Source organism: Montipora capricornis, chromosome 8 (genome assembly GCF_036669925.1).
Source record: "Montipora capricornis isolate CH-2021 chromosome 8, ASM3666992v2, whole genome shotgun sequence".
Lineage (NCBI taxonomy): Eukaryota > Metazoa > Cnidaria > Anthozoa > Scleractinia > Acroporidae > Montipora > Montipora capricornis.
Genome location: NC_090890.1, coordinates 39,852,182 through 39,874,827, shown reverse-complemented (window position 1 = coordinate 39,874,827; position 22,646 = coordinate 39,852,182). Strand labels below are relative to the sequence as shown.

General features: G+C 38.5%; 1 pseudogene; it reads right to left on the bottom strand.

The window, feature by feature from the left end:
• The window catches only part of LOC138058940 (nucleosome assembly protein 1-like 1), a 33,200-nt pseudogene extending 10,809 nt beyond the window's left edge, over nucleotides 1-22,391 (bottom strand).
• Nucleotides 22,392-22,646: the final 255 nt, after the last annotated feature.

The following is a 22,646-nucleotide window of genomic DNA, read 5'->3' as shown; positions in this document are numbered from 1 at the left end:
CAACGGCCTAATATTTGGATAGATTCAGGTCCCATATCAAAGTTCTAGAAAACCTATGGGTTGTCATGGAAAATATACCAAGCTTGCACTAATTAACAAATCGAAAAGTGGTTCAGCGTTGTCTGTACTCTTATCGACAACGATATTCGTCATCACAGTGGTCAAAATGTTGTGCGCCTCGTGAGTCCACAACATTTAAGAACACAATATTTAACGCCAAAGAAAGTTTTTATTCCTGAGGTTGACCAAAATCATGTCTCATAGTAAGAGAAAGCGTTTTCTATTACTTCTTCGCAGTATGATTGGTTTATTTCCCAACATGGACGTTCCTGATTGGCTATTACATTGCGTGACAAATTGACCCGAGCATGACGCGTACAGCGTTGTCCAGACTCTTATCGACAACGGCAAATTAGCCAATCGGATTGCGAGATTACAAGCAATTGTCGTAAAACTGGACATTGAGCAGTGAGCGAGGCATTCTTTTAAAATTGAAAAACCCTATTGCACCTTAGCTTTGACTTGCCTGAAATGCTTGACACGGTTGAAGCACCACTGGTGCATTCTAAATGGAGTATGACCTGTATAAAGATAGATTCTTTCAACTTGAGTGGAAAATGGGTCATTACCTTGGGAACTATTCTCTCTCTGAAGAAATGACCAATTTCAAAGTCAGCAGCTAAAAGGGCCTCTGTTTCTTCATCCTGAAATGAAATAATACCAGTACAGTTATTATCAACCACAAATTTATCAAAAATGAATGTAGATGGGGGGGGGGGGGGGGAATTGATATTTTTTCCTGCACAAACCCCCTCTTAATTAACAATTCGCAATCTCTTCCCTAAGATGCAAACTAAGTTTTGGGATATATTGGACTTGTCCATAACGACCAAAGGAGAATGTTGAGATTAACAGTCCCTTTTATCAGTTTATGCACGCAAGCAAACTAAGAGAAGAGGCTTACGTAAACTTGTCAAAGAGGGAGAGGTTAAAACTTAATTTAGGCTGTCACACAAGCTAGGGGCCACTAGTATTTTAAGTGTAAATGTTTAAATTTATTTAAGTGATAAGTCTTATTACACTTTGGAAATAACTGTGAAAATTGAACAATGCAATCAAATCAAACGTTGGTTTGTGAAAAGGAAAGGAAAGGGAAAGGAACTTCAGTGTCTAGTCGTTTTAGCGCTGGAGCACTAATTGGGGACACTGTAAACTGAAATCAACAATTAACACAAATCAAGTAAACTGTTGGTTTTTGTGGAAAGGGGAAAACCGGAGTACCTGGAGAAAAACCTCTCGGTGCAGAGTAGAGAACCAATTAACTCAATTTACACATGACGCCAAGTCTGGTAATTGAACCTGGGCCACATTGGTGGGAGGCGAGTGCTCTCACCACTGCGCCATCCCAGAGTAGGTGAAGAAAAGCCTCACAGAGCAGCCTAGAGAACCAAAAACTCAACCTACACATGACCTTCAGTCTGGGAATTGAACCAAGGTCACATTGGTGGGAAGCAAGTGCTCTCACCATTATACACACACATAAAAGCGAACATCCAGTGTTGTGACTTGATTGCCTTATTTTGATACACTCTCACCGATCCAGTTTTAAAACAAAGGAAAAACAACACACTTAATTGCATCCATGATAAGTTAAAAGTTGTAAATGGTTTGAATCCAGGAATCATATCATAATTAAGTGAAGTTCTCCACTCTGAAGTGAACTTCCTCTCAGGTTGTCGAAAGGTCATTCAATGTCATCCTAAACAGTACTTCTCTGCACTACAATACTTCACTTCATGTTGCTATAATAGTTAAAATACCAAAGAGCCAGGAACCATTGATTGAGAATTTAACTTCAGATTCTGCAAATTTTATGAAAGGTGCCCAAAATTCAAGTATCAATGACCTCCTTTACTCACCATATCAGCTTCATCTTCAGGAACTGAAATATAATGAAACAACAGTGGTAATTAAACAAAAAATCAACCAAGGTATTTTAAACCAAAAGTTGACACAACAACCATAAAAGAACAATGAGTATGAAGAAATTAATTAAAACACTTACCTTCAGGTGGTGCAAAAAAATTAAAAAAGGAATCATTCTTTACTGTTTTGCGCACAAATCTGGTCTGTCCTTTCCCAGGAGAACCTGAACAATTTTAAATTCAACTTTCTCAGTTATCTGCAATGCAACATGTGTGTATTTACAGAGTAGAGTGGTTTCCTTCTAACAGATTTATTAAATGTAACGCAGAAGAAATGTCTGCTTTACAGTGCTTCTTTATGTGGGCGAGCAGGTGTCAGCATGTGAAGGACAAGTTCAACTATCATGTGAAGACGACAGATGCCCAGGAGTTGAAATAGAAATTTCCTAGATAACGAAAGTGCAGTGCAGCAAAGGAACTCTATGATTCGCAGATAACAAAGTTAGAGAATTAAACAATACATGGACAATAAGGTCTGTTTATGGTCAGCAAGTTGAACTCATCTGTACATGTACCATACTTGTAATGTATAGATGGAGTCATTGATAGTCTGTGTGACGGTAAGTAAGATATAATTTTATGCCATATGTTTAAATTAACTACCTGGGGTTGATTGCTCGAAGCATGGTTAGCACTTAAACCAGCATTAAATACCATTGAAACCAACATGTATATAGGTCTTGATACCTCTTCTTAAACGATGGTCAGTGCTAACCAGGCTTCAAGCAACCGGCCCCAAGTAGTTTCCAGTAACTTGTTACATAAATATTTTGACATTAACATTACGTTGTCCGTTGGTGCATAGATACACAAAGGAAAAGAGCAAACAAGTTTCACATTCCATACACCTTATTCCAAAATGGCCCCCATTTAGATATTCTTTTGTTTTTATTGAAATTAGACCTTGATGCCTCGTTCAAGGCAAAATATTCTTTGGAATTTTCAGCTCAAGAACGAGGCATCAAGGGCTAATTTGAATAAAAACAAAAGAATATTTATATGACGGCCATTTTGGAATAAGGTCTATTTGGTCTGTTAGTACAATGTAATTTGAGCACAAAACGCAAACTGGAATGTCAAACAATATTAATGAATTGGACAAAATGTACCTTTCCTCTTCTTTACAACTTTTTGTGTGACATTTTTTCCCTTCTTCCAATCAATGTGGCAACTAAAAAAAAATGAGACAAAAGTAATGATAAACCATTATTGATTTAAGCACACATGCAGTACTTTGGAGGCATATAAAAAAAAAGGGGCGAGCCAGAAATAATTAATAAACAATCAAAACAAAAGAATAAAACCAATATAATACTTAATCAGAAATTCGTAACATTGGACAAGGTTGCTGCCTAATGGTCCCCCGGTCGCCTGGGGCGCCTTATTTGCGAGCACGGGCAACCAAATTTCTGAACAAGTAGCCGAACGGGCGCCTTACTTGATTCACCGTCACTTTCTTGTAAATATGATCCCAGCTGGAATTACTTAATTCTGGGCTCTTGAAAAAATGACTCGGGCTACCAACTTTTAATGTTAGAAGTCCAAAGGGCTCCCGGAAAATTTTCTTCTCTGCCTAACGACAATGGAGGCAGAGAAGAGAGACCCTGGGAACGAGGTTGAAACAGTTAAGAAAACACTGCCGCAAATGCTGGCCCCGTTGATGCAAATTGGAACATACAGAAAACTTTAGATTTCACAGGACAGTCCATTTTGTTTTTCTTTAGGGGGGTAGCTCTTAACTACCAAACCGTTGCTATGGACCTGTTCAAATAGTCATTTCTTGCATTCCTTTAACTCTATGGTTATCCTTTTTTGCCAAGTGTGTTCTATGTAACATCCTTTGTCTGGTTCAACTCACCGCCATCAAAAAAATCAACTGACCAAATCATGAATACTCAGCAAGTATTGCTTATTCACAAGGTTTTGACACAACAGTACGAGAACATTCTAACACAAAATCTGTAGCATGGATTTTAAAGAAATCATGGCATCAAAAGGCCCTCCTCTGAAGCACTCTTCAAAACATCAGTTCCAAATAGAATTTCGATGCGACAGTTTATGAAAAATGAAGGGATGATTCCCATGCGTTGAAAAAAACAGCCTCTTCCTTTCATTTCCTGAGAGCTTTGACCTGTTTTTCACTGAAACACACAGCAGAGGACAGGGACTAGTTGCACATGCACCTTCTGACTGAAGTGATGTCAGATTGCCATTGAAAAAGGTAAATTTATAGAATCATCCATGTGACCTTTTTGTAGGGCTCTTTGATTAAAAAGCTTCCTTAGCAAACACTGTCTTTCTACAGTTAAGTGTCACCCCCCTTAAGTCTATTGAACAATGCCAGAAATCTAATTTGTTCAAAATCTGCCAAATTCATAGTTATCAACTTAAGGACGTTCGCGCCCATTGCTACTGCGCATCTTTTTGCACATGTCACGCACACGTCATGCATCGTAGAGCACGCAAGTAAACACGATGCGAAAGGCGCAAAAATTTTCCACAAGAATGGAACATGAAAGCATGTGGCATCTTTGGATAGCTCTGGACCCAGGTCTTCTCGGAAATGTCATGCAATGGGGTGACAGTGCGAATAGACAATCGCTTTGAGAACTTCGCAACGATTTCACTCTCTTGAATGCTCGGTGACCCCCATTTTTCTTTCCGTAGATCACTTCCTTTCCTGATTTTGTCCATTTTAACAAAAAAACAAAAAAATCTGTATGTGAGAAGTTACAAATATTTGGCCTTTTATGCTCTCGTGCGACCGAAGTTTTCTTTCTTAGACTAATATGTATAGTTTTTCAAGGTCTATTTCACCTCAGAAAAAGACATCAGCCGCAAAGGTTAATCTAGTTATATTAGTTATGTTGAACAGAGTACGTTTACCTGATCTAAATTTCACTAATGTAGTTTTTTTATTGCTGACAGTTTTAAGCTAAGATCGTCTTAAAGTAACGCAATCTTCTAAAAATGCACCTCACGATCTCGAAAACGAGCACTGTGAGCCCCCATTTTTTTTGCCTTTTTGGCAAAAGTAGATCATTCTCTTTCTGCGTGGCAAGTTTAAAAAAAATCTGTACGTGGGAACATTTTGGGCGCGGACGTCCTTAAGCAGTTATGAAGAAAAGCTTAGAAAAAACCACAGAAAATGGTTATGGTTTATACTGCACATATCACAAAGTCTAACAGGGTTCATAGTCTTTTAAGCTCTTCAAATTCCACCACTTTCCAAGATTTTTTTCATGACCTTCTGATGAGCTTTCCATGAGCGTAAAGGCTGAAGTTTGGCTCTCATGTAAAAACTACCCTTATTTTTTAGGATATTTTCTGACATAACTCAGTTCAAAATTGAATAAATTAACAAGCTCTTTACGCCACAGTTCTGATTGTTTATTTGTTTTGTGTGGTTCAGCTTGGCATGGCTCCCAGGGGTGCGTGAGAACAACCTCCTTCCGCCAAAGTTCCGATTGTTTGATAGAAACCTGTCTTTATTTCATTATATCATTGCTTTGACAACAGCAAGGATTAATCTGCCGTCTATAATAATATAATTTTCCATAACTTCCAATGACTGACCATAAAATTCCATGACTTTCCAGGCCTGAAAAATGAAATTTGACTTTCCAAGTTTTCTATGACCCATATGACCATACTGTCTAATGGTAGTTTACAATATTCTTTCTCAGCTTGTAAAGGCACCTCTGGCAGCTGCTATAAGTCCATATTGATCTCACCAATTCACCCAGCACCCATGTATGTGAAAGGACAACAGAACACAACACCGTGGGTCACCGCCCTACTCTTCACAAACAGCACATGGGTTCTTTAACGTCCCACAGTGCTATTTAACAGGAAAGATTGTGAGATGGAGCCTATGGTTAAAAGTAGAAAAAAAAAAAACAGTCTAATCTAAGCAAAATACAGTCTCATCACTAGAGGTTATTAATTTATTAGTACCCTGAAGTGCTAATTATCTCAGGTCCCTCAAATGCAAATGGATCGTCATCATCAGGTTCACACTTCATTTTGTAACTCTTTGTCAGAACCTGCAGACATGAACAAAGTAATAAACATTTTTACTTAAGGGAGGAAGCACTAATAAAGCCAGAATCTTAAGTGCCTTGGGGAGCAATTCATTCAGTCATTCAGGTGTACCACAAACTTCAATATGAAACTATTGCACCATTGTGTACTCATGCACAACCATGTTCTCAAAAAGCTTGATTTCTTGCCAACAATTGGTCATGATCCACTTGGGCATTGTTATCCACTTGTGGTTGGAGATTTTTGCTTGCCCGCTCGGCTAGCTTGTACGCTGAACATTAAATTACTATGCTGTGTAGTATGTTGGCTGCCTTGCCTAGTAGTTTGAGCAAGTCTTAATGTTGTATTTTAGTAAAATTTAAGTAGAAGAGGAAAACTAAAAACTGATCAGGAATTATTGAACTACTGTATGTCTTTTACTCACATTATTTGAGAAGAATGGATTTGGTGAAAATGGTACTCCAGCACAAATCCCTGAAATGTAATCAGTAAAGCCTCAGCATACAAACTTGGTAGTGACAGAGTTTGAAGACTGTTCTTCCCAAGTTACAGCCAACCCTTACAAGTGAACACAAAAAAACATCATGTAGACCTTCATTTTACCTCTTGGTTTTGTCTGTGTGGAAAGAACTACCAAAAAAACCAGACCATACCATATATAAAGTATGACTGTGGCTATAGCTGGCAAAATTGGCCAAATGATTGCATTGTGCATTTCTAACCATTACGTAGGGTGTACATTTGTCAGAGAGAGAGAGAGAGATACTACCATAGGACATTAGAAGAGGCCTCATTAATGATGTACAGTAACCTTTTTATTTTAATCAAAATTTTCTTTTGTAGAAACCCAATAATAAAATTGATGTTCAGTAAAATGCCCAATAATAAAATGAATGTTTGGTAAAATTATAATTTTAACATTTCCTTTCACTTAACAAAAGAACAAGGCTTCTTCCATTATGTCCTTCAATACAGCAGTAGTAACTCTCTCTCTCTTTCTCTCTCTTTCTCCCTCTGTTAACCTCTATAATTATCTTTAATAATGAAAGAAATGTATATTTGAAGTGTGGATTACAGACGAAAGATACAAGTGATCCTTCCACCTAAATGGGCAATTAATTTGACCAATTGTCACTTTATTGACATTTGAAAAATTCAGGCGGCTTCGACGAGATTTGAACCCACGACCTCTCCGATGCTGGTGCAATGCTCTATCAACTGAACTATGAGGCCATACAGTTGGAAGGAGGTCAATTTTTCAAGCTTGTTTGTGATCCCGTGAAAGGACTGATGAATGACTGGATGAGTGATCTTCAAATCACACTCGCCCAAATCAGTTTTCAATCAACCAGTCTCCTCCAATAGCCCACTTCCGAAAATACCATAATACTCTTTGTTTGGTCCCCCAAATTTTGCATAAGCATTGTTTTTGTTTTCTCTTGGGACCACGGCAGAGGCCCTGACAGGGTAAATTCCGACAAGCCACATGGCCCAAAAAGTGGCACCAGCACATAAAATGAAATTCCGACAAAAGACATCCTCTCCCAGAAAAAATTCCGACAGTGACGTCAAGGCCGAGGAAGGAGCCGATTAAACCCCAACACGAGTGATTTTAAAATTCAGACAATTATTTCCCCTTCCCTTTCCCATGAATTATAAAAATTAAGATATTAACATAAACGTTTGATACCTTAGGCATCTTTTCTGGCTGGAGTTTTGCCTTGTGACACTGGGTCTCAAGGACGTGGGCTGTACTTTTCTTGGGATAAGAAACTGATTCTGCTTTGTGGCTAATGTGCACCCATCAATAAATTTAGTAAAGGTGTGAAGGATCTGTGTTTTGAACACTTTTCTGTTCTCAGTGCACCATTGACAAGTCATACCTTTTTCACCATTTTGCAACCATGGGCAGCCGTTACTTGCCACTTTGGTGAAAATTTCATTGTTTGTGTCTTTTCATATTCAGGAGTGGTATTCTAATGACAGATAGCAGTAATTTTTATCACTACGTACTTTTAAAACAGGACGATATTTCCACATTTATTTTGGACACAACCAAGTAAAACTCACTGAATGTACACAAACTGAAGCGGCAGGAAATGCCCATTTTCCGGTAATTGTGAAGAACAGCTCACGTCCACTGACTGTCAGTCGACTGTCCGCCAACAAACAGCAGACAGTTTTGGTCAAAATTGTTGACTGACAGTCCACCGTTTGTCAGCTGTTTGTCGACCGACTGTTGGCAAACTGTTGATGACCCGTCGGTGAAGTGTCAGAAAGTTGTCGGCAACGTTTCGTAGTTATTGCACTACTTATGACCAAAACCGCATTTGAAAGTCACACTGTGCACTGTAAGTAAGAGAAAAGATAAGTTATTTGCTCCTTGTCGACTGCTGATAACCTGTCAGTAATGTTCTCGTTTTAGTTTAGTTTTCAGGTTGCCAACTGTCGGTAATCTGTAGGTAACCTGTCAGTAATCTGTTAGTAGCCTATCGCTTATCTGTTGGCCACCAGTCGACCGTCAGTTGGCCAACAGTCGGTGGATGTGAGCTGTTCTTCACAATTACCCATTTTCCCCTGTTTCGCCGGTCTCCCTGCACGAGTCAGTGTATTTCATGACCAGAGATATTACTTTGTACAAGTACATCCATCATGTAACAAATACCCAAACCGAAGTTGTTTTTGTCTGTTTACGAACTAAGTTTGTTGGAGATTTCAGTGTTGTTAGCTATTGCTTGGGGACAGTGTTCTTATTAATTTTTAAAGCAGAAAGTGTTGTGGTTAGTTTGAATAATACAATCTGTACATGAAAATCATACTGCCAAACCAGCAAGTGATCAATGATTAGTACTCACCAAAACAGTTCTGAAACTCGCCTGGGTGAGTGGGCAAGCTTTAAATTTCCAACCCTGCACTTTATATATAGACACTTGAAAAATTTATTCACGCAGCTTCAACAGGATTCGAACCTATGACCTCCGCAATACCAGTGCAATGCCGCCTGAATTTTTCAAGTGTCTATAAAGTGACAACATTGGACGAGGATCACTTCTATCTTTCGTGCAATAATCTTAATCTTGATATTGTTAGAGTTCGTGATAACAAACCATTGGAGTTGGCTGTGGATACTGTGTCGTGTCGACATTACTGTCTGGTCCAGTGAATATAACTCTGATATCAAGGAGATGTTTTAAGATTGGTTCATCATGTTCCTGAAAAATGAAATCAATGAAAAAAAGTACATAAACTAATGCTGATGTTTTTTACATTCTTGGTCAAACTGGTAATATTTAGTAAAACACGTTTTATTGAAAAAGTTGACAAAGGGCCATTCCCTTAATTACGGCATGAAAACTTTACTTTTCAGAATAAAGCCACATAATTTAATTAATGTGACCGTGATGCAATAATGAATTAAGAAAACTCGCAAGTACATTTCTGCCAAATGTGTGGTTCCAGAAAATATCCATACCCCCACCACGGAAGACCATTGGAAATTCCGAGGGAGAGGGGGGTTAAAGGGCAGTAATTTCCAAGGGGTAGGGGGGTTTCGTGGGAAACTACTTTTCCAAAGAGTCACGAACCGCATACAAAACATTGAAAGCAACATACGATCGATCTGAAGCACAAAACACACTATCGAACGATGTTTTGAAACAAAAGTCAGTTTTGAGATAAAGTTAATACTATTACATAGCTTCAATGTTTCCGTTTTTCTTTGAGTTAGCTAGCGCTACAATCTCCCGAAGCTAAGAACAATGTGTCTTTCATTTGGGACGGATTCAAAACACTTAAAATGGCGGTCTCAACTGGAGTCTCGTCCCCACACTTCCAGCTTTGTCTCTTCGTCCAACCAACACTTCGGTTTGTCTCTTTTTCGTCCAACTAACACTTCTGTTCACTTGAGTATCACTTTTCGCTACCTTCACATGCAGTAAACACATTTTGGATAGGATTCATGTTTTACTAGGGGTAGTAACTCATTGAAAATGCGATAAGACGCAAGTTCCCACCATCTCAAAGCTTGCGTGCAACATTTTCTTTTTTGTGGGTGGCATTTAGACCACGGACAGGAACCGGGAGTCAAGTTTTCTCTTCTTTGAGTAAACGCAATATTTATTGCAGCCTCGGGAAACGATTGTTGAGGTTCAGTTCGTTATGTCAAACTGGAAATTCTAAAACAGGAGTTTGACTACTCATTGGAGGAAGTAAATCGCGCCAAAAACAATAACAGTCGCCCTCTCGATTCCATCCATGGCTCAAAGGCAAGCAACAGAGAGGCTGTGTGTCATTTACCGGCGAGAAGGACTGCTGGAGAGTCAGTAAATTTGAAGACTGCACATAAATCGCCATATCTAAGTTTACAAATATGATGGATTATTTTGGCGTCAATAATATTCTTCGTAAAACAATCGCCTTTGTGACGACGTTCACGAAACCTACCGCGTCAACATGTGTGGTCCCTAAATATTAAAGAATTAACCTGAAGAAACTGACAAAATGTGTAGACAAAGGAACCTTGTAAGTTTCTGTTTTATTTACTATGGTTTGCGAAGTTGTTTAAGCGAGTGAAATGTTCCCATCAAAATTCGCACAAAAACGTGAAACAGTCGACGTGCAACCCAAATGTTTTAGCTTTGCAAAGTTGATAGCGCACAAGCTAAAAGTTTAGCTGGATAATGAGCTTAACAAAGCGTTATATTTTTCTAAAAGTTAACCTTAATGTTAACACTGGGGTAATAAAATTCTACCGCAATTACGTAGCTAATTCACTTTCGTTTTTATAAGTAAATAAAATTCTGGAAATTCCTTCAAAGACTCCCCTGGAACGGAAAATCCTGGGGGGAGGGGGGGTGCAAATCAAAAAGTCTTCCGTGGTGGGGGTATGGATATTTTCTGGAACCACACAATGTGACTAAATTGCAGCCCCCTGTTGGCTCACAGTTTTTCACCAATTGACATCTAACAGTTTACTCAAAATTTGCGTGTTTGGTAAAAAGCTGTCCAGCTGTCAGTTGGCAGACAGATGACACTTAGTTTTCTCTGAGAGAGTTCGTCAATTGAAAAAAAAACGGCTCTTTCATTTGTATGGGAATTAACATCTAGCTCTGAAGTAAACACTGCATGACTCACTGAGCGAAAACACTTGCTCTTTTACCCCTAAGCAACTGCCTCATGCTCATGCTCTCCAAAACATTCCACCTTGGACTTAACTTTAAAATATGCATGCACACAAACCTGGATCATTTCAGCTAATGTGTCTACATTTTTCATTGCTGTTAGCCAAAACTCCGGAATCCCTTTTACATCATCTGCATCAAGCCAAACACAACATCAAAAGTTGCTAGAAAACTACCTTTAGACTTAAAACTTTTAAATACTATTGAGTTTTATTGTAATTTATCTCTTAGTTCAATTTGTAAATATACTGTTTTTGATATTTTAAATTTGTGATTGGTTTAGCAAGTTGTTTAAAACTTGGTCAGAACTTATTATTTGTTAATTAATTACAGTCAACATCTTTCCCGGCTAGTGCTAACAAAGCTGGCAACCTGAGCAAGAGAGCTCAGTGGATCAAGAAGAAAATGATTTCCTAAACCTACGAGTTAAAATATGGAATTGTGTAGTGTACTGATACACAATGCCTTTCAAAATCTTAAGAAAAAACAGAAACTGAATGTTTTAACTGTTGCTGTTTTACAAAATTAATAATTTTGCCATTTAAATTCCTTTTTTTTTTTCCGGTTTCGCCCACCTGGGAGATCTGTTGTTTCCACTTTCTCTTCGTCTTCTATAGTTACCTTCTCTTTCACGTCACCCTGCACAGAGAAAATGAGTTTCCATAAAATTCATATTATTGAAGTTTTCTCTCTACTTAAAACACCATGCCAATTTACTGAAGGGTAGGTGCCATTAAGGTAGCAAGATAGAAGCAGTACTCTCCTCAGCAACAAGGAGGTCACCATGGCAACCGAGCCACTTGGCACTTCTCAACACATCACTGTAGAATGTATATACTTACCCTAAAACATGGGAGGGAGGGAGGGAGGGAGGGAAAACCAGCGAGTAAGCAACAAGGTGACTCAAGCCAAAGCACATGGCAATTAATGCTCCTGAAGTCCGCCCAAAAATGTCAGGAGAAACTGCTGCATTGGCTTGGTTTTAACTTTGCCAAAATTATATTATTTTAGCCTCAATTTTGGACATTACTACTATTGGCCATCTTAATAATTGAGTGAAATGCTAGTACAGTTGAAGACAACATGAGCAAGTTGATAACAAACTATTCTGTAAGGCTTTGCAGTTATCAACTGCACCTCCCACATCTGCAACCCAGGTTCAACTCTTGCCATGGCCATGGGGATGTATGCAGGCTGAGTTTCAGTCAATCTCAACCTGACTCCCAGGGGTTTTCTCCAGGTACTCTTGTTTTCCTCTCTCATCAAAATTGGCTCTCAGTCAACTTAACATCCAGTTGCAGGCCGCAGATACCCTCAATAGAGATAAACTCTGGTATTCTTTCCTTTTGTTGAATTGAATGAATAAATTTGCTATTATTATTATTATCATCGTTATATTTTTAGTTGAGACAACACATAGAAAAAGAACACAAAAAATCAGGTTTAATGTAATGCAAGTCAAAGCTAAAAACAAAGAGACCAACCAGACTACAAAACTACTGTACTACAACTTATTTAACCGCGCACCAGTGGCTCAGTTGGTTGCGTACCAGGCTGCCATGCGGGAGGTCGTGAGTTCGACTCCGACTGGACCAGCACTAAGAGTCTTTAAAAAACTGAGGAGAAAGTGCTGCCTTTGTAATTACATCCGCAAATGGTTAGACTTTCAAGTCTTCTCGGATAAGGACTAGAAACCGAAGGTCCCGTCTCACAAATATCTTCCATGTTCCCTGTGGGACGTTAAAGAACCCACACACTTTTCGAGAAGAGTAGGGGATGAAGTTCCCGGTGTTGACTGGCTGTCCTCTGCAAAAATATGGGTGGGTGGGTATAGCAGGTCCCCATCAGCTGAATAGCTGCCAAAACTTCAACCTGCTCAAACAAATAAATAACAAACAAACAAACAAACAAACCTAACTTACCGACAATTGTGAAACATCCCCTTCACCTTTCTCTTCTTTTTCATCTGCTTCTTCTTCTTCATCACTTGGCCACTGACATTCTTCATCAGTTGGTTCAACTAGCCCATTAACAATGCTACGGCGCTACCCACAAAAAAACAAAAACAAACAAACCAAAAAACAAGGATATTATCCAAATGTGTAAACTTACAGAACAATAACAAATGGTAAATTATGCTGGTGTGAAAAACTGGTCTTGGAAGCTATCCATAACACAGGCACAGTTTACTCAGTATGGACCCCCAGTGGGCTGTGAACAACAAAAAATACTCACTACCCACCACAAGAAGTGACTACTATGTACATCAAACAAGGTATATCGACATCTGATATTACCCGTAAAACTCCAAAGGCAACTTTGGTTTAGTAACATTTAGTGTCAATTAACACAAGTGAATAGATAGAGTTCTCTGTACAATCTGATTGGCTTGCGGGTGAATAGCAAGTAATATTCCTCTCTAAGCAAAACAAATGGTTACCAAGGAGCAAATTTTATCCATAAATTCATCTGATTATTCAACTCATGTGGTGTAACCAAAACTAGGTGAGAATGGTGGATATTTACAGAGATTTAACTATCCACCACTTCGGAAATACCTACAGTACTGTGCAAAAGTAATGAGAGCGAATTTCGACGAATTTCGAGACATTTCGCCACTTTTCGGCGAAAACCAGCGATTTTTGGAACGAAACGAAATATCGCCGAACTTTCGACGAATTTTCGAAAGCGCTATTGTCTTGACACTTTCGAAATTTCAAAATTGTATTATTGCTAAACATAGAGTCAGCTAAGCCATGTAGTTAGTGTGCTTGCTTTAAAAGCCAGAGATCTCAGCTTTACATTCTGGTCTGGTCAAGGGCTGGAGTTGTTGCAGGTCACTCATGGTTTGAATCTGCAGCAGTGTTTGTAAAATAATAGCTAACTTGTTTGCTCCTGCCATGTTAGAATTCTTAAGACCCTAAAAAGGTTCTGAACAGAACGATCAATCAACTAACTTCTCATCTGCAACCACTCTTAACCTTTACCTTATCAAATAGTGGCTTGAACTTTTCAGCAAATTCACACTCAAGAGCATGTACCCTTTCATAAAATATTCCTTCCACTTTAGCACATTCCACCTGAAACAAAAAGAACCTACATGTAATTTGTCAAGTGCCAGAGCAGTATGGCACTTGTTTTCAATAGTTTTAATTGCTGCATAGAGACATGACAGACCTTTCAACATTTTGTTTAGCATTCCACTCTGTTTTGCCCTGGAATTGCAAATTCAAATTTTAACCATATCCACACCCATAGAGTTTGACCAAGAGATTTGTTCAAAGCTGACCAGTGACACCCTTTTAGGCTGAGATTGTGTTTCCCAAAAACCCTGTGGAGTACTATTTAGATGATTATTTTTACATTTTTTTCACTAGATCCCTCTCCTCTCACCCTTTAGAATAGCATGTGAAAATTTTCTATTGAGAAAACCACTTGGTACCTGATGTGTTGTCACAACTGGGCTAAGTGTAACCAGGGAGCAGTTGTTGAAATGATGGATAAAGCTATCCACCGTATAAATCCCTATCCAGCAGATGAGCAAAACCAATAATTTATTGCACTATCCATTGGATAGCGGTTAGTGCATGCGTTGTTGTCCCATGTGTTTGCAGCGTGTTTGTTGCTCTGTTGGCGTGGCGTTGTGAATCGAATTAGTAGTTTAGTGTTTCTTGGCGTTCCCTCCCAATCCCTCCCCCCTTTTTATTCTTTTTTATATTTTATTTATGTATTTATTTATTTATTTATTTTATCTGGCTCAAGTGTGACGGGCGCCTGATTGCGGGTTGGGCAGGTTGCGCCTTGGGGATGTGACTGCGGTTGCAGCCCCCGGGCTTCTTGGGCACCTACCCTCCACTGGCAACTTGGGCGTTAATAAACCTTAACATCAGTTTGTGGATGTTGTTGATAACAATAACTGGAGCTATAGTGTGGTTGTTTGGGAAGAAAATTTAAAATGCTTCGTTAGGTTCTCACATCCTCTACACAACCTCAAATTTGGTTAATTCACGTTGTTGTCAGCACGAGGACGGCAAAGAAATGAAAAACGCTTGTGTGGGGCATGAAGAACTATTGTTTTTGCTCATTAAACCCATCGTTTTGTGGCATTCTCATAGCTGTCAGTGTCATCCTTGCGTAAGCTGCCGAATAGTTTTGGTGAGTCACATTTTACCTGTGATTGTCCATACTTTTTACGGCTTTTACTCTCGTTTTTTAACTGTGTGCTGATGTGCATTCATGTTACTAATGCGCTCCAAGACCTCTTTTATTGACCATATTCACAAATGGCAGCTGAGTAATTACTCTTTCGTCTTTATGTTAATCAGCCTTGTTAGCATGAACAAAAAGTGAGGCGGGTGAGGATGATTAGCACAAAGACAAAAGAATCATTTCTTGACAACCATTTATGAATTACCCTGCGCACAGCCAGACATGTAACTCAAAACCTAGATGTAGTCCATCTGCACAACGGCTTCCAAAAGCTTATTCTGATATCTCACAGTTTTACAGGCTGGGATTTCTGTACTCCTGTCTGATTTGCTAGAATCTTACACACTCTGTGATTGGACATTTACTCACTCAACAAATCACGCAATCCTTTTAATGACAGGTTGGAAAGAGAGTTCAAAGACCTAAAAGATCAGTGAAAAACATCTTTGAGACAGGGTTGTACAAAGTCATAACTATCCAGGAAACTATAGCAAAACAATATTATTAACATTATCATCAATGGACAAGGAGCTACATTCGTTGTTCGTTACCTGAATCGGTCGAGAAAGGCGCAGGGTAGGTTTTAAGTTTGTTTTATTCGATCGAAGTTACATTTTAAAACCCTCTGGAAAGAGGAATGTTTGTGAACCCCCCTCCCCTTCGGAAAATTTTCACTTTTACACCCCACCACCCCACCTCAGAATCTCTCCAAGCAGAAAAGGAAAAAGAAATCCCTGTAAACTCAGAACAAACTTTTCAGAGCCATTGCAGAGACTAACCATACCGGTGGTTTAGTCTGTCTGTGACACAGGCTATTTATGAATATGCTCTATGGAAAGGAGCGTTTTAACCAGGACATTTCAAGTGTGATGTTGTGTATTTAATTGCATTGGAATACCAAAAAGTTTTTCCATAACTATCTAACTTTGATGAAGAAACAATTAAAAACCCTAACTTTTAACTCTACTAGCAACATACTATAAGCCTCTTATTGTTAATTCATTGACCCCTCGGAATGAGACTGTGCAGATTTTACTCTGTCTAACACAGACGATTTTACTCGTCAGCTGGAGGCATCCTACAGTGTTTGAGGTGTCCATGGGTTAAGCATTCAAAAATCATGTCTCCTCTATTAACGTAGCACACATTGGCTGACCTGCAGGTTTTTTAGAGCCTTTATTCTTCTTTTCACTGGTTTGGGTAAACTAAAAATAAAAGAAGTTTTGAAACTATTTAGAGGTACCATTAATTTAATGATGCTGATTTATCTGGGTCAACTTTCCTTTAAACATTTTTAACTGCAGTTGCTATTCTGTATGATAATAGCGAGGCTGCCTTTACTTGTTGAATACGAAGATGTGAATAACAGCTTGGAATATCCGACATAGATTGACGTTACTTTCGTCGGAATAAATTTGAAGGTAGTTTAGAAAGTTACGATTTAAAGACCCACCATTTTGACAATGTACTCCTGTTTAGTGTCTTTATCAGGGGTGATCCAATGTTATTACAAGAGTCCTTTTGTAGCCCAAAGAGTCCCTTAGCTTTGGATGATACTGCAAGAGTCCTTTCATATGCCTTTGGATCACCCCTGCTGAAGACACTAGACAGGAGTAAAGTGTCAAAACATTGGGTCTTTGAATCATAACTTTCTAAGCTATATTCAAATTCATTCAAACCAGAGTGCCATAGCATCAAACTATGTCTGATTGTCAACCTAATTGCAATGTAACTCTAGCATGGAATATGACAATTGGCACCCTGGCATGCATGTGTTTGGTGAAGATAAACTTTTACTAGTACCTCTGTATATATCCAGATTGTTGTCCAATAATTCTATTCAAACCTGCCTGAGGACACAATTAAATAAGAAAAGTAAACCAGAATTTGTTCATGCCTCACAACCTAGATCTTCAATTTAAACAGACTTATTGCAGCATGGTTTTAGACATTTTTCATCTGCACACCTTAGCTTTGATAGTTATTTAAAGCAACAAGAATATTTCTCATTAATTAAGTTTTAAGTTTTATTTCAGCTTCAAACTAGAACCAACACTGATTTGCATTTGACATTTGACATCAAATAACTTATTTTTGAGTAGCCCTATTTGGATCATGCCCTGGCGTACACAGATCAAGTACTCGTTCCGAATTTCAAAATTTGATCAAAATTTGATCACTAAGGCCTGGTTGTTCGAAAACTGATTAACTTAATCCAGGATTAGTGTAAACTTTTTTTTTCACATTTTCAACTTTTGGGGAAAGTTTCTTTTGCTTATTTTTGTTTTTCGAGATCGACTTCTTCTAGCATTGAACAGCATTTAGGAGTTGGGAAATAAACTCCTTGGTTAATTTTTAATCTGGGATTAGCGTTAATAGACTTTTGAACAACCACGCTTAAAAGAAAACAGTACAGTGACTAAACACAGCTGTATTTCAAATTATTACTAACTTCACTTCTTTTCATCTTAAAGACAACCCAACCTGTAAAGCTGCTAGGGTTCGGGGATTCTGCATGAGTGCAGCAGTTGCCTCATCTAAAATAAAGTTGTATAAAATAGTCAGTTTAGAAAAAAGCCAACTCTTCATCATCATCATCATCATCATCATCTTTATTTACACATGGTAAAAACATCAGGTATCTAAATAAATATTACTCTCTGTGTAATAAAAAACATTCTACAGATCACTTAAAACTGAATACAAATTCAACTTCTATCATTCTGGATATTACTACTATTAAAACCTATTTTAACTCTTTGAAGCTGCTATACTGTAAAAGAATTTGCGAAGCTAAATAAGATCATTATATTGAAAGGTACAATAAGAGGGGTTGAAATTTTCAAAGAATTAACTAACTCATTTTTCTCAGTTTGCTCATGGGACAAAAATTGTTGTCTCAAAAGTGCTATCTGGTTGGTACAAGATTAGCAGCAAGTTTTCTCTTTTAATTGTCCAAGGACAAGGGCAGAATATATTGCTTGGCGAAATTCAGAACAAAACCATTACATATTTTATCTCTATTACATTAGAGTTTGATACTTCGGAAAAGCATTAACAACACAATGTCTTTTGGCTTTCATGAAAGGACAATACTCTCAGACAGTTAATCCAAATTAAGGTAGGTGCCTAATAACTTCAAGGCAGAAAAAATATCACTGTTCAGTAAATCCAAGTCTAGTACAGCATTTGGCCAACTTCAGGCACAGTTGCTCCCATTACCAACCCCTACCTGGTAAGTCAGTCACAATTCTCACTAATGCCCTGGTCACACCAAACCTTAACCCTTAACCCTTAACCCTGTCTTTGAAACACGGTTTCAAAGAGTTTTCTGTTTAAATCATGTATACTGGTATTTGTCGACCACAAATTTAGCACAATGCGTATACGACATGTGCTGGGTGAGATCGCTAACGGACTGATAGCAGCTGACAGCGGCGCCTTTATAATTATGCTGATGTCCGATCTCACCCATAGATCACTTTCTTGTAAAGCGCATTTGAATATGATAATAGAAAATGCGCTATATAAATTCATTACCGTTACCATTACCATTACAACAGTGAGCGCGTGCAAATCAGCGCCATTTTGGCGGGAAAAACGGGATGCTGTCGTCATTTTAGTACGAGGTTTTGAAAAATGTTGTCAAATCAAAACAAGTCAACAACATGGTAGCAGTTTTGGCATTTTTTGATGAGCAAAAAGGCTCAGTTACCAGCAATAGGGAGCTTAAGATTTTACGACGGCAACGGCAACAACATGTACCGTATAACAAAGATATCATTGGTTAAAAGAGCATAAATAATTGTGCTGGCGCACGTGCAGCATGGATTTTAGGACGGATTCTTGTGGTACTCTGCATAAGGACGACGTGAAATTACCAAATTTGAGGTTTTGACGACAACTCCTCAAAATCATTAATTATTCATGCAGTTGTTACCCAACCAGAGCAACGTATTCTGGTCAGGTGGATGGGTTTAGAAACCCAATGAAAAACGAGTTGAAAACACGGCCGTGTTTGAAACGATTTCAAACACGGATGCAAATTTTCTTAATATGCAAATTGATAAAGCAAGAAAAACAAGTGACGATAAACAACTTTATTAAATCACACATTTTACGAAACAAACTTTAAAACTAAATTATTTACTGCTAACATTGAATGTAACAGTACAGTTAGTAAGTACACCACGAGGCCATTCTTTTTCTAAATTTAAATTCTCGCTCAATGGTGGCGACCTCGTGTTTTGGTTCACTTTCAACCTTGCTGTACACTTCCGACCTAAATTGGCACTGACGTTAGAAATTTTGTCAGACTAGATGCCTTCGTTACCTCGGAATAGCGCTGGCCACGCACTTTTCCTCTTCTTCGTTAGTTTTCGGAGGTCTAAATCTGCACTCTGTCATTTGCTTTGCGAAGCAATGTGTTCGCTCAGAACTGACAAACAGCTTGGTAACAATGTGACATCAGTTGATGCGTATTCAAAAATTGTCACAGCACAGCAATTAGGTGATAGGATCATGCACATTTTTTTGAGGATCATGCACATTTCACGTCTCAAATATAATAGTTGAACTGAAAAAACTTATTCAAATGACAATTTAAACTATTTTTCTTTTGTTGGAGAAGTGATTTCAAAAACTCGTGCTTTGTGTTTCATCAGGGTTTCAAACACTCGAAAACGATAAAAGCAGTCGGCCTGCGGCCTCGTGCTTTCATCAGTTTTCTCGTGTTTGAAACCCCGATGAAACACTCGCACCCGTTTTTGAAATATTACGCTAGCATGCAAAAGAGAATCTTTCATTCTCTATTTTCACTTTGTAACTGCTCGTACCAATTTATTTTTAGGAATTTTACCACGCCCAAATTGTACGAAGTGAACGAGATAGAATAACCGCAAAAGAATTATGATAAAGCAAAGTGATATTTCGAGGTGACGTTTTCGTTGAAGTCGCCGTTGTAGATCTTAAGGTCCCTAATAAGAATAATTGAGCAACCTATACTGCTAACAAAGAGTAAGATTAATCTTATGGGTTATAAATTTTCCAAGTACTTTCCCAAAAAACGGGCAGTCAAAACTTGTACTCGTTCTTGTCCTCATCCTAGAATCTAAAGCTCTCTAATAGTTCAAAGGGTACAACAGAGTGGCACAACTGCACTGTCACGGGTTTCAGTGCTATTCAAGCTTGTTGGCATTTTCCCCCACGTTCTTTGCAACTGCTTTAAGTAATGTTGCTCTCTGAACAGACGATCATTCTCACTTAGAGATCTGTTTCAGTTAAGCTTTCTCTATGAAACTTACTTAGGGGTAAGCTGCCTGTTTGATCTCCTTCACTTCCAGAGTCTGACATGATGGTACTGTTAAGCTGTGATATTTATAAAAGTTGTGTCAATTAAAGGGTATTGCATCAGTGCACACTAACCCGTACACAAAAAAGCGCTTAAGTCAATAAATTTGCAAGGATTTTAATCAACACAGTTGAGTATAAACAGAGTTTTTCTCTGTCCTCGTGCAGGCCCAATTCCATTAGTAGGGCTAACGCTGACTTGGTTTACATGGGTAGAAAAACAGCACTTCACATTACGCTCTAATAGTTAATTCTGTTGAAATTTTAAGTGCTACACAGCCAATGTTTGTAAAAATGTAACCCTTCCTTGTACTTGCACATATTCATTGCTGTAAAATTGACATCTTAAATTTCCACAACCTGCTCCCCTCTGACCTTGTAGCTCAGTCAGTAGAACAGTGGTGATCTAACCCAAAGGTCGTGGGTTCAATTCCCAACCTGGTCAGAGTTTTTAACTGTCCTTATGAGGGCCCAATTCATTAGTAGGGCTAACACTCACATGGTTTACACGTGTAGAAAACAGCACTTCACATTATCCTCTAATAGTTAATTCTGTATACATTATCACAGACTCATTAACAACACAAAAGTCTTGCAGATAAGACTGGCAAGGAATGCAAATCACAAAATGCCAGCTGAAATGAAAACTTAATCCCATGACTCCTGACGAGCACAATTGCCTGGTGTCAGACAACGTAAATCTATCAAGCCCCACTCCTAGAAGTCAATAGGTTAAAGGTCACATAGTTTTGGGAGTGGATGTTGAGGTTGTTAACTCTTTCATTCCGGACAGTGCCACTCAATAGATTTTTCTCTGTCTAACACCAGACAATTTATGGGAAGTGCTAACTGCGGCAGAAAGGAGAAATAAGTGCCGTGACAAAAATTGATTTGAGGTCAGGTGCCACTTGAAAATAACACATTACGAATGAAGAGGTTCCATGGTATGAATCGAGTAGGGCATTTTGTAGTTTGTAGTTTCAAAATATTTGCCAATCTTGAAATAGTTCCTTAGGATCCTTAGGCGTGGAAACACAATTAACCTTTACACTTAAACAAATAGATGGATTTTTGGTTTTTAAGAATTTCTGTCGCTCATACCCCAACGAAAAAGGGGTGTTTGCAAATCACAATACTTTAACCAATTTTGATGATGAAATACGCGGCTTTTCGAGTCTTGTGCAACCCCAGACAGGAACGTATTGTACATGGGCAAACGTCGGCATGCTAATTGCACAATTTGCCAGTTGTCAAAAAAGGAAAGAACGAGCCTAAGGAAAACGATGTTCCTGGAAATATAACCTCACTTCATAAAGATTATACTTGTTTCTTACAAATATAATAAAAAGCTTTGGCATACAATTTCGTCAGAGGTTAGCTAAGATGAATATTATCAGTGTTGTGAAGAGTTCAATTTCGGTCATGTACTTTGAAGTACAAATTTTAAACAGAAAATGCCTTCCGCAACATAATGCTTTATTTCTTATTTACCACTTGTACATACTTGATTAACAATCTTAAGCTTTCATGGCCACTCACCTATCACAGAAAGCTGATGGAGGTCGAAATTATCTCGTCCAGTGGAGAAAATTGCAGCCACGAGGTGGTAAAAGATCTCCAGCGCCTGCAATAACGTAAGGCCTTTAGGTCAGCATTTCTTAAACGGGGAGGACTGGAACGAGGTAACCATTTTTCCCGCCCGTAAAGGAACGCATTTTGCAAGGGGGGTGGGGTGGGGAAGGAAGCGTATTATGCAATTACGAGAACACTTTTTGCACAGGTGCACGACTAGGCGTAAAATTCAAGGGAGCCCCACGTTTACCAATCGATTTCGGGGTCCACCCCTTTTCCTTAGCCAACCTCAAATCAGCTGTGATTT